This window comes from Solanum pennellii, chromosome 2, assembly GCF_001406875.1.
Source record: "Solanum pennellii chromosome 2, SPENNV200".
NCBI lineage: Eukaryota > Viridiplantae > Streptophyta > Magnoliopsida > Solanales > Solanaceae > Solanum > Solanum pennellii.
Genome location: NC_028638.1, coordinates 50,296,839 through 50,312,934, shown reverse-complemented (window position 1 = coordinate 50,312,934; position 16,096 = coordinate 50,296,839). Strand labels below are relative to the sequence as shown.

Sequence of the window (16,096 nt, the reverse complement as noted above, 5' to 3'; positions counted from 1 at the left end):
CCCCCAAATCTTACCCACCCACTACAAGAAACTAATAAAAAAAATGGCAGCACACTACAAATGATAATACTAGGTTTAGTTAATACTTTGTTGATGGCTCGCATACATGAAGCTTAGTACTACTTAAAGAATGCTTTCCAAAATTTCTACTGGCGGAGTAGTATGAAACCAAGTTGTAAGTGACAGAGCATAAAGAACGCTACCAACTTCATATAATGTACAAAACTAGGTAACAACTAAATGCTGGTAAGAAGCATCAGTACCTATTTAGTACTACCGACAAAATTGCTCAAGTAGTATCGTGTTAGGGCATTCCAGCTGTCAGCGAAAACCCCCTGGGATGTTCTGTGACCACATCTACATATCAAACAACAATGTAGATATTATAGTGACATTGATCGACAAAAGAAAAAGCTTGAGGTCATAATATCAATTTGTAGAGTACAACATTTTTAGTTGTATGTTATATCCATCATAATCTTGAGATAGATTATGAATGGAGTTGTGCAGTAAGCATTTAAAGATCCAGTCCCAAATTCTTACTCTTGATATGTGAATGTAGTAGAGATAGATTATCATGGAACTATGCAGTTAGCATTTAAAGATCCAATCCCAGATTCTTACTCTTGATATGAATGTAGTAGGCCAAAAACTAGTACCACGTCAATGATGGTTATATAATGTTCGTTAATTTAGGAACTGTCAGGGTTTTGAATCCTACTACGTATATATTTATATTATTGCACTCTTCGAAAATATGCTTTGCACTAATGCAGCCTTCATTTAATCTTCTTTTAGCAGAACAAGAAAGTTGTTGCCTGACAAAATCTCCCTTTAAAGCTGGAGTACCAAAATACGGGATGTGTATATCATCTCCATGGTTAGCCCACACTGCGAATAGAGGAGTTCAAACAAGTTACCTGGTATATAGGTTGTGGCATGGGGGACTTGGTCTTGTTATATGGTCTTGGAAAATTCTCACCTCATGAACTAGTTTTTGGGTTGACTTAGGCCTTAAGTCTATTTTCTTATCATGGTATTAATACGAGATATTATCTACTGCTTCATAGTCCAAGTGCTACTTCATTGGAGGATTCAATCTTTTCCTTATGACAGGGTGAGTTGTATAAGCCGGTAGGAAGTAACTACTAAAAGTTCTAGCAAATGGATGATTTGTTATTGTCAGACAGGATTAAGTTTTATTGCCCTTTACCATATCAAAATGTATATTGCTGATGAGAGGTTCTGTACTGAGTATTGAACTGTTCTTTCATCCTAAGCTACGAGAAAACTTTGATTTGGTTATTTCTTTATTCTGACAACATCATGTTCTCCACCCTAGTATTCTAGATTCCTTCTTTTTTTTAATCAACCCTTTCTTCTATCATTAAAAGAGAGGGAACACACGCACAACTTGCACATAGAGAAAGTAATACAAGTTACAAGAGTTATTAGTTTATATATTTTATCACAACAATGTCAATTCAACATCAAACTCTAATGTGGCAGAATATTAAGTATCCTCCACGGTTATCAACATATGTATAAAACGGTATTTCATGAGCAGCAACATTGTTAGTGTAGAAAAAAGTCATAATCGAACTTTGAACAAGTGTAACTGAACAAATGATATTGTATACCCTTTCAACTGGATAATTTTCTCGTTTTCCACAAAATTTTGCAACAAATCCATCAGAATCAGCCCCTGTTCTTCACATTCGAGTGCCTACATTAACGAGCCAATTGAGTCCTACTACCGATGTATTTATATTAATGCACTCTCAAAAAATATGCTTTGCACTAATGCTGCCTTCATATAATACCATCTTCTTTTTGCAGAACAAGAAAGCGGTTACCTGATAAAAACTCCCTTTAAAGCTAGAGTACCACGGCTTGCCCACACTGCAAATAGTTTTTAAGCTAAATGAATAAACAGGTCAAGATAAAGAAGCTTAATATCTATCCAGCATAGAAGTTATAACACAGATATCAAAAAACTTCTCACAGAGTTTAAGCTTTCGTCAAGGTTGGAGTGTGAGCTAAAAGTTTCTTCAGCATTGAAAGAACCAAGCCTTCTCAGTTGGAATTCAGACATTTCCAACCTAGCATGCTCTGCAAACAAACATCATCGATTAGGGAATTTGTAAAGTGTGATGAGAAGTTGAAAAAAGTGGATCCAAATGTGTTAGTTGGTACAGGCTTCTCTAGTGGTTTCAAGTCCCAAGGTAAAACCATATAAACCTCCCCCTGTCTTGATCCCAGTACCCACAACCAGCAAATGAATAATCATAGAAAACGGTGTCAAATATTAAGCCAGACTGAATCTTCCAACTTTCTAATTTTAGGAAATAACATTCACTCTCAGTCGGGACATTCAATAGAAGCTGCCTAGAACCAGAAAGGCAGTAAGATTATGAAATTGCTAGTGAAGGAGCTTCTAGGCACCCAATGTGTATTTGAAGAAAAATGTCAATGTGAAGAGAAATTGTCAACTGAATATCTTGAAGCTAGTGAAGGAGCTTCAAATAGGCACCCAAAGTGTAAGTAGAGAAAGCTAAGTGACCATTATGTTGTATCTCCTTCCACAATCGACAATTCTCAAGGGTTAAATGGAAAATATGCACAAGCAGTTGTGGTGCAGTATTTTCCCCTCGGAACAAAGAAATGAAACTAGTCTTTTATATTCATCCACATCAAGCACCAATGATAGCAATGTGTACACAGGAGGGAAGGTACCTGTTTTACATTTGTACGGTCAATGCAGTTTGTCTTCAAAACTCCAAGTTACAGTTCAACTTTCTCACCTTTCTCATTCAATAGAAAGTAGCTATACCATAAGAATAAGAAATCCAAACTTAACATCAAAGTCAGTTGAAACAACCATTAGATACTACAAGAACAGAGTGGTAAAGCAAGCATATCTGTTCCTGACAAAACACCAAAGAGAAATAATTACTTTATCATGGATGCAAATTTAGAGTCTCTAAATAACACCATGCAATTAATTGTTATTGTCCCATCTCTCTCTCTCTCTTTCTCATATATTTCCTGACTCAGTCTGCTATTTGGTTTAGCTTTTTAGTTTCTTCCCAATTTTCAAACCAAATAAGAAAAAGATTGTTGCTGCCTCTGCATTGCATACAGGTGTTTTGGCATAATCTTTAAAGATGTAACATGAAATGACACATTCTGTTTTTTAACTTATTTGTTTCTTATAGTTCATTTTACAACAAAGTAATATAAAAGTTGTGATAATGACTTTAATGGCACAACATGCTGACTTACTCTGGGTTCCTTGACTAGTTCTTGGTAATCAAGATTTAACTGATTTGTCCTCCCAGAAAGAATAAAGAGTAAAAGGAACAGTTAATATTCTTAACACACCAAACCATCCATAGTTAACAGAATAAACCTCGTCCAATGGCTTCTGGCGAAAACGGGTCCACGCACATCCCAGCTCCACTATCCTAAATGGATACTACCAACTAAATCTCAAAAATCTTTACTTTCAAAACCTTACGATATCCATTTGGCCTCCCGTGAGCTTTAGTAACAATTTCCAACAAAAAAACGTAGCTTAAAGCCTCTCTTTTAAAGTCGAAACTTGCTGGGAAAGCATGCATATCGTTTGAATGTCTTTATTTTGATGTCGGTGGTGTAAAGAAGCATAAGAAACCATGGGGGCTTTAAGCGCAAATAAAGCGGGGGCTTTAAGCGCAAAACGCAAATAAAGCGTGGGCTTTAATGAGAAAAGGCGCAAAGGGAGAAAAGAATACAAATATATATTTTAGTCCAAGTCTAATAATTATAATCATAAATGACAAATATATGGCCAAAGAAATTAAAAATTGTTTATGATAAAGTGGAATATCAATTAATTAGTTTCACTTCTTCATAGGAGGCTCATTGGCAAGGAAAACAGTTGCCTTAGAACTTTGATGACAACATGAAGCGCACATAAAGCTAGGCGAAGCGCTTAACACGTTTTGAGCCTCGCTTCAGGGCTTAAGCGCGCTTAAAGCGCGCCTTTGATAACAGTGATCAAACCAATCCTCTCTTAATCTACATTCAAAACAAAAAACCATAATCCTTGATTATGTAAAAAGGGACACACATTTATTTTGACATGGGCCTCAATATCTACATAAGAATACACTCCATGAGACACAAAGTGATGTAAGAAAAGATAAAGCAATTCAGGGGCATTCAAGTATGGTTTTTAACTCTAACACTCCTATTAATCTAATGCCTAAAGGTATTGTGGAGACAAATTTGCATGAGCTGTAACTACTAGAGAGCAGGAACAGGGTCATACTAACAGTCAAGTTCCTAGGTTCAACAATCAACATATACATTATCCCCACCAGGTCTGGCAACCTAAAAATAAGCAGCAGCACCCTCAAATTAAGACCAACTCTGTTGAACCTCAACCTGGAAGTAATTTCCCCAAGATATTCAGTAATTTTGACCATCAAAATCTCAACCAAAGGAACAGAATCCCCCCCAAACCAGGTTCTACTTATGACAACCCTGAACAACCTCAAAATAATCCCTCCAGAAAAGACCACATCCCTGAACGTGCACCTACACTGTTGTCCAAACCTGTGCTGATAGATTTAGACACAACCAAGCCAAAATTGATTTTCCCATAAAACTGACCACCCCTGAAATTACCTTCAAACAAGGTCTACCTGCTGTCCTGTTCAAGAAAGAAGAAATTTTGGGGGAATTAGCTGCTATGTGTAAATATACTCTTATTGGGAAATTCAGTTACACCATGCCATAAATGGAATTGATTAGAAAGAGTTCCGTTCTGCAAACTCAGCTTTCGAGGGGGAGTTAAAATTGCTCAGTTTAATTCTAGACATGTCTATATAGACCTCAACAATGAATTGGATTATAATATGATCTGGACCAAGCAAAGAATGAGCATAGAACCTTTAGTATGCTGATAGCACTTATAAGCAAAAAGCTTTAGTATGCTGATAACACCAAATATTTTCTGAATCGTGGGACACGAATCGAACAGCATTCTGGAACCTCATCTAACATAGAACACAAGTACATATAACTAGCTTAATAAATAATTTAAGTACGGAAGAACATCGCAAAGAGTAAAAGAAGCAACCTATTAGTTTCACAGACCCATGCACGCAAACTGATCTCCAAGCACAAAACACAGGATCCATCAGTAGGCTCAAAAACATACCGATCTCGAACTTCGCAAAGCCGCATCCATGTATATAATTTCTGTGAAGGATCTACCTTCTCCATCATAATTAAATACTACAGATACTGAATCACAAAGTTGATTACCAAATCATCGCCTTCGAGAATCAATTTAAGTAGGATATGCAAAATATAGAACATGCCAACACAAGAAATGTAAACTCTGATACTTGCAACACATGTATGTGTTATGCAGCTAGGTTTATACAAGTAATATATATGGATGTATCAACACCAGTACACTCTGTCACATCCTTAGCAATTAGTAGTGCAAACAGAGCAACTCTGTCATGTAACTAAGAACAAAATAATGCAGAAATTATGTGTGTTAGTTCAAAGTCCTTTTTTCTCGGATAACATTGAAGTACTTCCCCATTTCAATTTGTTTGTTTTACTTTCCCTTTTAGTCTGTTTTTACAAGAATGTTTTTTCCTTTTCTTGACTTAAAGAACAGAAGATTCAAAATTCTTTCTTTATTTTCTTGAACTCCGTGTTAAGTCAAAATCAAACAAACAAATTGAAACAGAGGGAGTATCTCCTAGTAGTCAACAAGAAACTAATCCAAAAAAATGGCAGCACACTACAAATGATAATACTAGGTTTAGTTAATACTTTGCAGATGGCTCACATACATGAAGCTTAGTACTACTTAAAGAATGCTTTCCAAAATTTCAACTGGCCGATTAGTATGAAACCAAGTTGCAACTGACGAGCATAATGAATGATACCAACTTCATATAATGTACAAATCTGGGTAGCAACTAAATGCTGGTAAGAAGCATCATTACCTATTTAGTACTACCAACAAAATTGCTCAAGTAGTATCATATTAGGGCATTCCAGCTGTCAGCGAAAACCCCCTGGGCTGTTCTGTGACCACATCTACACATCAAACAACAATGTAGATTTTATAGTGAGATTGATCGACGAAAGAAAAAGTTTGAGGTCATAATATCAATTTCTTGACTTTTAACATTTTTAGTTGTATGCTATATCCATCATAATCTAGAGATAGATTATCGATGGAATTGTGCAGTTAGCATTAAACGATCCAGGCCCAGATTCTTACTCTTCATATGTATGAAATTGGCCAAAACCAAGTATCTTTATCAATGATGGTTATATAATGTTCGTTGATTTTCAGGGTTCTGAATCCTACTATGTATGTATTTATATTACTGCACTCTCCAAACATATGCTTTGCACGAATGCAGCCTTCATACTGGATGTTCATATCATCCCCATGGTTGGCCCACACTGCAAATAGTTTTAAGGTAAAAGAATAAACAGGTCAAGGTAAAAAAGCTTAATATTTATCCAGTATAGAAGCTTTAACACAGATATTCTCACAGAGTTTGAATATTTCGTCAAGGTTGGGGTGTGAGATAATACTTTCTTCAGCATCGAAAGCACCAAGCCTTCTCAGTTGAAATTCAAGCATTTTCAGACCTAGCATGCTCTGGAAAACAAACATCATCAATTTGAGCATCTGTAAAGTGTAATGAGAAGTTGAAAAAAGTGGGTCCAAGTGTANTACTTAAAGAATGCTTTCCAAAATTTCAACTGGCCGATTAGTATGAAACCAAGTTGCAACTGACAGAGGCACAGAGCATAATAATGAATGATACCAACTTCATATAATGTACAAATCTGGGTAACAACTAAATGCTGGTAAGAAGCATCATTACCTATTTAGTACTACCAACAAAATTGCTCAAGTAGTATCATATTAGGGCATTCCAGCTGTCAGCGAAAACCCCCTGGGCTGTTCTGTGACCACATCTACATATCAAAGAACAATGTAGATTTTATAGTGAGATTGATCGACGAAAGAAAAAGTTTGAGGTCATAATATCAATTTCTTGACTTAAACATTTTTAGTTGTATGCTATATCCATCATAATCTAGAGATAGATTATCGATGGAATTGTGCAGTTAGCATTAAACGATCCAGGCCCAGATTCTTACTCTTCATATGTATGTAATTGGCCAAAACCTAGTATCTTTGTCAATGATGGTTATATAATGTTCGTTGATTTTCAGGGTTTTGAATCCTACTATGTATGTATTTATATTACTGCACTCTCCAAAAATATGCTTTGCACAAATGCAGCCTTCATACTGGATGTTATATCATCCCCATGGTTGGCCCACACTGCAAATAGTTTTAAGGTAAAAGAATAAACAGGTCAAGGTAAAAAAGCTTAATATGTATCCAGCATAGAAGCTTTAACACAGATATTAAGTATATTCTCACAGAGTTTGAAGATTTCGTCAAGGTTGGGGTGTGAGATAATACTATTTTCAGCATCGAAAGCACCAAGCCTTCTCAGTTGAAATTCAAGCATTTTCAGACCTAGCATGCTCTGGAAAACAAACATCATCAATTTGAGCATCTGTAAAGTGTAATGAGAAGTTGAAAAAAGTGGGTCCAAGTGTGTTAGTTGGTACAGGCATCTCTAGCGATTTAAGTCCCAAAGAACAAACATATCAACCCTCCCTGTCATGATCCAGTTCCCACGACCAGCAAATGAATAATTAAAGAAAACGGAATGAATCTTGAAACTTTCTAGTTTTCGGAAATAACATTCACTCCCAGTCGGGACATTCTCAAGAAGCCTTTCAAGAAACAGAAAGGCAGTATAGATTATGAACTTGCAGATCATCTCTCGTTAACATGTATGTACAGAAAAATTATCAACTGAACATCTTGAAGCTAGTAAAGGAGCTTCAGATAGGCACCTAAATGTTAGATCGAACTTATTGTTCATCAATTAATTAATGTTTGCAATAACTTATAAGGTTTTAGATAGTGGTCTAATGTTTTTCAATAGATTTTCAGTTTACCAAAAATAAAAATCATTCGTGCGCTATATCTGGTACTTACACAAAGCTCCATATCTCTCTTCTAAAGAATATTGTATTTTATTCTTATGTTTGAGATCGCCTCAACTCACTCAGAACGTCGATGTGTTACTGAATTGACCCTTCCCTTATTAGCATAGGGAGATGTGATGGATGTCAACATGAAGACTCCTAACACTAATTAACGTCGATGTGTTACTGAATTGACCCTTTCCTTATTAGCATAGGGAGCTGCGATGGATGTCAACATGAAAGACTCCTCAACACTAATTAAGTGGTACAAGAGATAGTTGAATCTGGACCGTAAGACCTTAAGCCAAGAAAGCCGCATCTACTTTAATTGATAATTTCTCACCTTCATCTAGAATTAGTGATGCATAAAATGCAATATCTATTGAAATTGGAGAGAATCCAGGTGTCAAGCACTCAAAAAGACTCATAAAAAAAAAACATTCTAGCTATGACACACAAAAAATCATTTTGGCCGGTCAACAAACTACTGGAAATATGACTTCTGGCAAGTTGATTGCACATGGAACAAAATGAACAAATGACATGTTTTTTCTTTTTTTTTGGCGATAAGTCAAACCACTCCTCTCTTAACCTACATTCAAAACAAAAGATCATAATCCTTGACTATGTAGAAAGGGGCACATTTATTTTGACATGGGCCTCAATATCTACATAATAATACACTCCACGAGACACTAGTGATGTAAGAAAAGATAAAGCACCCTATATCTCTCTCCTTTCTTTTCAAATTATATCACAAAATAGCAATACAAAATAGTAATACATTATTTGGTTAAAGTAGTCATACAGGGAATGTTTATGCAGTGATAATAATGTAAAAACTGTTATGCGGTATATAATAATGTAGGGATTCTAACTCAGTGAATAATAAATGAGTTATGCTATGCTGGGACTATCTATTTCTGTTTTTGGCCTTTTAACAGCGCATGGACAGCTTAAAAAGGCATTGAAAACCAGTCAGGAAACAGCCTTGGAAGCATCCCGCCACCAGTCCTCTGTTAATTGGGCGTTCAGGGTTTTGATCAGAAATCACAAATACAAGAGAACCCTGACCAAACTACGCTCCAAACAGCCTCACACTTTCACTTAATAATAACATATGCATTCAAGAATACCAATTTTACTTCAAAAAGACAACAAGTTCCTTCTATTTACTTAAAATATGCATCTAAAGAATACCCATTTTACTTCAAAAATGAAACAATTTCCTCAAAACATGCATTTCAAAAACCAACAAGTTCTTGATTTTTTCCTATATGGAGAATCCCGAGATAAAGTTTTTTGAACTTTCTTTCGAAGAATACCATGTTACTTGCGCAGATTGATCGGCCACGAAAATTGATTGGGGGTTTTGGTCGGACATCGCCGCCGAGAGTTAGTAGCAGCAATCCGATGGAGCAGCGTATGAAGGCAAAGGCAAAGAATAAAAAGGAGAAAAGGATACTCTAAAATGCTAAAATGCAATTTCATAGTAGTATAATGATAATATATTATTGTAATAAGTAGTTCTAAATTAAAATAAACAAGTAGGCTGTTAGTTAACTTCTAATGGTATCCCAAGACAAGGAAAGAGGAAAAAATGCAACATACAAGCAGTCAGAAGGTTGGAAAGACAACTCACCTCAGTGTTATATAGGCATCATAAGAGAAGTATAGACCGGGAGTCTTCTCAGCGACTTTAAGCAGTACAGAAAACTGAGCCTCCATATTTTTCTGCCAAGCGCCGAAGCAATATCATAGTAACAAAAATAGATGACACCAGCATGAGATTAAAAAGAAATCGGGTAGAGAATTAAATAGGAAATTGGAGATCAACCTATACAGCAGCAGAGTTCTTGAGAGACTGATCGCAAGGAAAAAATTCATCGATGAAACTTTAGGGTGCCCGAAGTAGATCCAACACATTCACTGTTTGTTATGACCAGTACATATGAACCTGCAAGAGCAGCACACACTACATCAGAGAAAGATTTTATTGATACCTATCAAATGCATAATTGATATTTCTCTTCCAACAAGCTCTCAAATATTCCTTCGAGATCCCCTCCAAAGACTGGCACCGTTTACTATCAGTGCCCTTCCCACTTCATTATCACATCTCTATTCGGAGAGAACATGCCTATTTTTGGCAACTTCTCAAAAAGAGCTCTTTCTAACAATATAGTTCCACCTGTATCATGCCTTTCTTCGACAACCATTCTAATAGAGACACACCCCTTTCCTATAACTCACTCATTTCTGATGATCGTCTGGTCATGTCATGACTCTTTATGAGGAATTATCAGTCTTAGCAAACACATTAATAATATGAATACAATACTCCTATCAGTAAAACAAATATGTATGACATGCCCTTGTTAACATTGGTCTGTATCGTTTTGCAACCAGAAGAAGCTAGACACGTGGTTTTGCGCTGCTCTCCCATGACAAAGGAAGATAATTTTGTTCTCCAAGAACAACTGTGACGTAAGGACCTAGCAGGGTCAGAGGGTCCTTTTTAATACTTTGAATTTCTATAAGATTAGCAATAAAATGATAATTAACCAGTTTAACTTATTAATTTCACCCATATTGAAGTTCCAAAAAGTGATTAGGCTTTTTGATTCTTTTTTTTAATAGAAAACAACCCAAACCACACAAAACAAACACTAACACAAACTCAACTCTATAAAATAAATCTAGAGCCTCTCACATTCGTTTCCCAAACCCAAAACAAATTAAACCATAAATCACAACAAAAAATCTCACCTTAAATTCCACAGAGGTCTTTGAAGGCTCCAAAGTAAAATCATATAAAGATGTTGGACAATTTAGGTTCAACATAACCTGTGGATATATCTGGGATCTACTTCACTTCTCAATGTAAGAAGCACTGTCAAAACTCATAGTTGTGTTATTAAGTAATTTATGTATTGGTCCTTTGGAAACAAATCTTGAACTAATATTTGCATTACGGAGGTCAAGGAAAACAAAAACACCGTAAAACAGGCATCTGATATAGAAAATGCTAACCAAAGATTGGTCTTCCGTTTTTTTTTTTTTTTGGTCAGGAAAATATACTAGTAGCAAGTGGATACAGAAATATTGAAGGACCTGCAAATTGAAGAGTGGTTGTTAGGGAAACAGAGTGTAGAAAAGAGAATTTATGACATCTCTTATTCATTTGTGCATGTATACCTTCATTGTGTAAACATCAGACCTGAAATGTAGCCTGAGAGCTTGAATGAACCATCACTTGCATTCAAATTGTTAAGGGAACTCAGATGATTTCCAAACTCACTGGACAATACCAGCAACGGAGAAGGAGAAGCATGTGTGCAAAGCAGGTCATCCTCGCTGCATGCAAATGAACAAAATCTAAGAAACCAGACAGAAAATATCCTTAAGTTAGCTGATGTAACAAAGACAGACCTTTCAATATCAACAATTTTGAAGGAGACACTGGGATGCACAAGGGCGATTCTTAGCAGAGACTTTTTCAGAGCATGCAAGACCAATGCAAGACCTTCTTTGGGCTTCCAGATTATATATGCAAACCAAAAGAACAATCAGGTTAAAGTACAACCTTAAAAGTAAAGTATGTAATCATTATTTTTCATTTGTTTGAATTGTGAGAAAAGTAGCAGTACTTGGAGTGCATTTGCTTCCTTCAAGCTGGTTGGTTGTAAAATACATCATGAATAATGACAGCAAAAAGAAAAATCTCAATAAAATTTCTTATTGGCAGTCCAGTCAACTCTTGTACCAGGTAGGCTTGTACATAATACCTGTTGTACAAAAATCCTGCCAACAATCATCAATTCCAAGGTACAAACACTTGTCGTTCTGTAAACAATGGCTAGAACAAAGACCACATTAGTAGTTTTATACCTAAACTATAGGATACTACCAGCTAAATCTCAAAAGAACCTTACCTTCAAAACCTTACGATATCCATTTGGCCTCCCATGAGTTTTAGTAACAATTTCCAACAAAGAATCGTCAGAAATAGAGCTCCAAGCCTCTTCTTTAAAGCCAAAACTTGCTAGGAAAGCATGCATATCATCCGGCTGTATTTTGATGTCGCTCGTGTACATATATGGTGAATGCTCCAGAGTTACAACTACTAGACAGCAACTCCAATATACAGAACAGAACAATCCTACATTTCTAATTCAGACTCGAATATAGTTGGCCTAATTTTAACAAATGCTACCTAAAACTACCTTGCATTCAGCTACCACAAAAAAGGGTTAAGGTGAGGGGCAATGTTAATTGAATCACTAGGTAATTGTTTGAGTTACCTGGGCAGATTTGATGGCCAAAACCGTAGTTAAAATGGCCAGAAAAAAATGAAGCATGATAGAAGATGAAAGGAACAGGCACTTATACTGTCTTTTTAGCGGACCTTAAAGTACCTAAGCACCAATATTTATGTTCCGTCTCAACTTTAGCAAGAATAAATAATCATACATCTCTACATACAATAGTGATCAACGAAAACATATTTCATGTCTCTCTCCACCCCACCCCACCTCCCTCAAGTTACCGGTTTTCTTTTGGGGAGACGGTTCAGGTAAAGAAAGTACTTATTGCAAATGAAGCACCAGGAAGGCAATGTACATGAACAACTTATAATACAAGTAAAACCAAAATGTAAGCATCAATATTTGGTGTTGTGTACAGCCATACAAGTTAGCCCATTTACAAGTAAAACCACATAACAATAAATAAAAGAACATCTGTAAAGAGATAATAATGAACGCAGACCATCAAACAGCCTATCAGTTAAGAAATGCATGCAAGCAATCCTATAGATTACAACTATCATTCCAAGTTATGAACATCATAGTTGTCAGGCAAAACAAATTACGTACAACAGCATCACTAAAATAGAAAAGATGATGTCAGTCCAACATTTTGCAAAAAGATTACCATAAGAATAACAAACATTAAAAGAACAGACCTATAGGGAAGCAAATCTCATGGCAAAAAGAAATAAGCTGTTATATATATTCATTTGGAAAAAAAAAAGTTATAACACTAGAATGGAACATCATACTAAGAAGAGAAAATGTATATCAATTTTGATGTAAAACATATGCCCTCAATATCAGAAGTAGCAAATGAAGCAACATAAGAATTCACTGAAGAGTTTGAGCAACTAATCTAAGCGATTAAACTGCATAACAGCACGACTTGCCATTTTCGCAGCAGCTTGCCTCTATTTTATATTCTGTGGAAGGCAGGCTGAAATTCGAACTTGGAATACGAATGAGATCAAAAAGGCCATCTCAAATAACAAAAGCAGAGAACATATAATTCCCATTCTCTTACATAGCACAATTTCAACTTAAAAGAAACAATCAAAATCATTAGTCTAGACAATACAATGCGAGAATGACAACACAAATAACAATATAATTCAGAAAGCAAGATCTTGAATTTCTTTATTTTTACAGAGAATTCATGCAAGAATTCAAAGATAATCTTACAATAGTGAGTTCTCAAACTTCCCTTTTATTTTTTTGATGGGAAGTGCAGTAGTATTACTAGAGCAGATAGAATGACTGGAAAATTGATTCAAGGTTTAGGGGTTTAATCAGAAGTCGTCAATACAAGAGAACCGTGACCAAACTGCGCTCCAAATAGCCTCACACTGTCGCTTAAAACATGCATCAGAAGTTCTTGATTTTTTCTTGAGAAGATTGATCGGCGGCGAAAGTTGATTTAGGGTTTATGGGTTTTTTGTCGGGAATCGTCGCCGGAAGAGTTAGTAGCAGCAAGGTGGTGACTTCTACATTACACGGTGTCTCTTTTATAGTTTTTGAAAGGTGGTGGCTTCTAACTTACGCAGTGTCTATTTTATAGTTGTGGCTTCTAAATTTCGCAGTATATACGCGGGTGAAAATTAAGTACACGCGGGAATAAGCAAAAACTACTTAATATCAAATATAATATTATTTTTTATAGATTTTTATTCTACTATACTACTATTTGTTATTTATTTTTTATTTTAAATTAAAACAAGAAGAGTCTAACTTATTGATTATGTGAGATTTGTTATCATCGCATAAAATTTCAATTATTTAACTTGTCTAATTTTATTAGATTGATTCAAAATGAGATTATAAATTGATATTTATATATCAAATTAAATTTTTTTTAAATTAAATATAAATTTTAGCCTAAAGTAACTATATTAAATATTTTTAATCGAATGACACATTTATAATCTCGTTTTAAACTTTTCAAATATTTAATATTGCTTTATTTAACTTACATATTTATGATATTATAATTTTTGCATATTATAACATTTAATCACTGAAATAGACACTTTCTAATTTTTTTTGTCAATCACATTCTTTTTTATTTAGTGATTGCTTAATAATCTCGTTCAAACATTTCAAATATTTATTATTGCTTAATTTAGACTTAAGTCATTTTTGGTCCCTTAAAGTTGTACGCACAATTGAATTAGACACCTTATTTAAGGCTTGTTCCAATTGAACACCTTCAATAGTTAAAATATATATCTATTGAATATTTTATGACAATCAACTAAAATTAGAAAGTGACGACACTCCCAATGATGCGGCACAATAACCAATAAAAAAAAGACATGTGACATTAGCCCATAATAATAATTAAAAAAATAAATTAGAAAGAAAAATAAAAATAAAAAAATTTTTAACCAACAAAAAAAGGTAAAACCCCATTTCTTCTTTGCTCACCCAACCGCGTTGCCTTCCTTTGTACGCAAGGAGTTGCCGCCGGCTAAAATTATAAACAATCCGATAATCATCATAACTCTATCTTTTTCTCTCAATTCATACGATGATTTTCTTTACGCCCCAACCCCTCTCCTTTATTCTAAAACTCATCAGCATTGTAAGGCTATTTCTCCAAATCTCATTTTTTTCTTCAAACAGATTTGTATATTTTTTTAATTCCTCTATGTTGTAAGTTCTTTAGAGTTTGAATTTTTTAAAAAATTTAAAAAAATAACTTCAGATTCGTATTGGTCTTACCGAAAAAAATGAAATTCCATTGAAATTATATTTTTATACAATCTAATTATTATTATTTTTGATGCAATTCTCTTCTGCAACTCCAAGATAATATCAGTGATATTGATAACGGCGTAATAATACTAAAAAGAAAGAATACAAGAGTATACAGAGAAGGGGTGAGCCGGGGAACGGTAACTTAGAAATTTGACCGATAAGAATTCTAAGTAATAAAATTGTCCAATAGAAGGAAGACGATTGCCATGAATATAACTTGCAGATTCAATTTCTCTTTTAAACAAAAAATGAAGGAAAAACATGAAATTAAAATGTACAAGATCTTAAGACCGAAGAAGACAAATGTTTTTGAAGAAAAAGACTATTAAAGGGGCAACACGTATGGGGTGAGGTTGTTCTTCTTTTATTAGGAGATTATTGTTGAACTGAATTATTATTCTACTAATTTTAGTTATCTAGTCAATGTATTCAGATTTTAAAAAATTCCAAAATTAACTCTATAAATATTTTAAAAAATAAAATTGGCATCTAGTCAAGATCTCAAGGATAGTGAATTACACTTACTTTACCACATAAGCATTTTTCGTTTAATGGGTATATGTTTTAAACAATTAGAGTGTTCACATGATACAAGTCCTAGTTAAGGTGTCTAAGTAAATTATGCAGACAATTTTAAAGAATAACTTAAGCCCTTAATTTAACTAGCATATTTATAATATTATAATTTTTACGTATCATTTATTTTCAACTAACATTTGATCACGGAAGTAGACATTTTCTAATTATCTTTGTTGATCACAGTCCTTTTTATTTAGTGATTGCTTATAACAAACCTCGACCCATGATCTGGAATATTTTTCTTTAGACTTTTGATCTTAAAACCTACAAATTACGTACAATGGCGGACTTAGGAAATTATGCACTGCAGGCATAATTTCTATCCGCAATTATTCAACCTC

General features: G+C 34.6%; 1 long non-coding RNA gene across 1 annotated transcript in view; it reads right to left on the bottom strand.

Annotated features, from left to right (window-relative positions):
- LOC107010232 overlaps positions 1-14,101 on the bottom strand; it is a 16,962-nt gene extending 2,861 nt beyond the window's left edge. Inside the window, exons 1-15 of the long non-coding RNA XR_003576701.1 lie at positions 12,042-14,101; positions 11,895-11,965; positions 11,757-11,781; positions 11,539-11,642; positions 11,305-11,463; positions 10,876-11,220; positions 9,944-10,063; positions 9,749-9,840; positions 7,198-7,595; positions 6,018-6,111; positions 2,737-5,295; positions 2,006-2,112; positions 1,857-1,902; positions 1,641-1,726; positions 264-357 (exon numbers count right to left, since the gene is read on the bottom strand). This is a non-coding gene — a long non-coding RNA (uncharacterized LOC107010232). The remainder of the gene's footprint in view (positions 1-263; positions 358-1,640; positions 1,727-1,856; positions 1,903-2,005; positions 2,113-2,736; positions 5,296-6,017; positions 6,112-7,197; positions 7,596-9,748; positions 9,841-9,943; positions 10,064-10,875; positions 11,221-11,304; positions 11,464-11,538; positions 11,643-11,756; positions 11,782-11,894; positions 11,966-12,041) is intronic.
- Between the last annotated feature and the right edge of the window lie 1,995 nt (positions 14,102-16,096).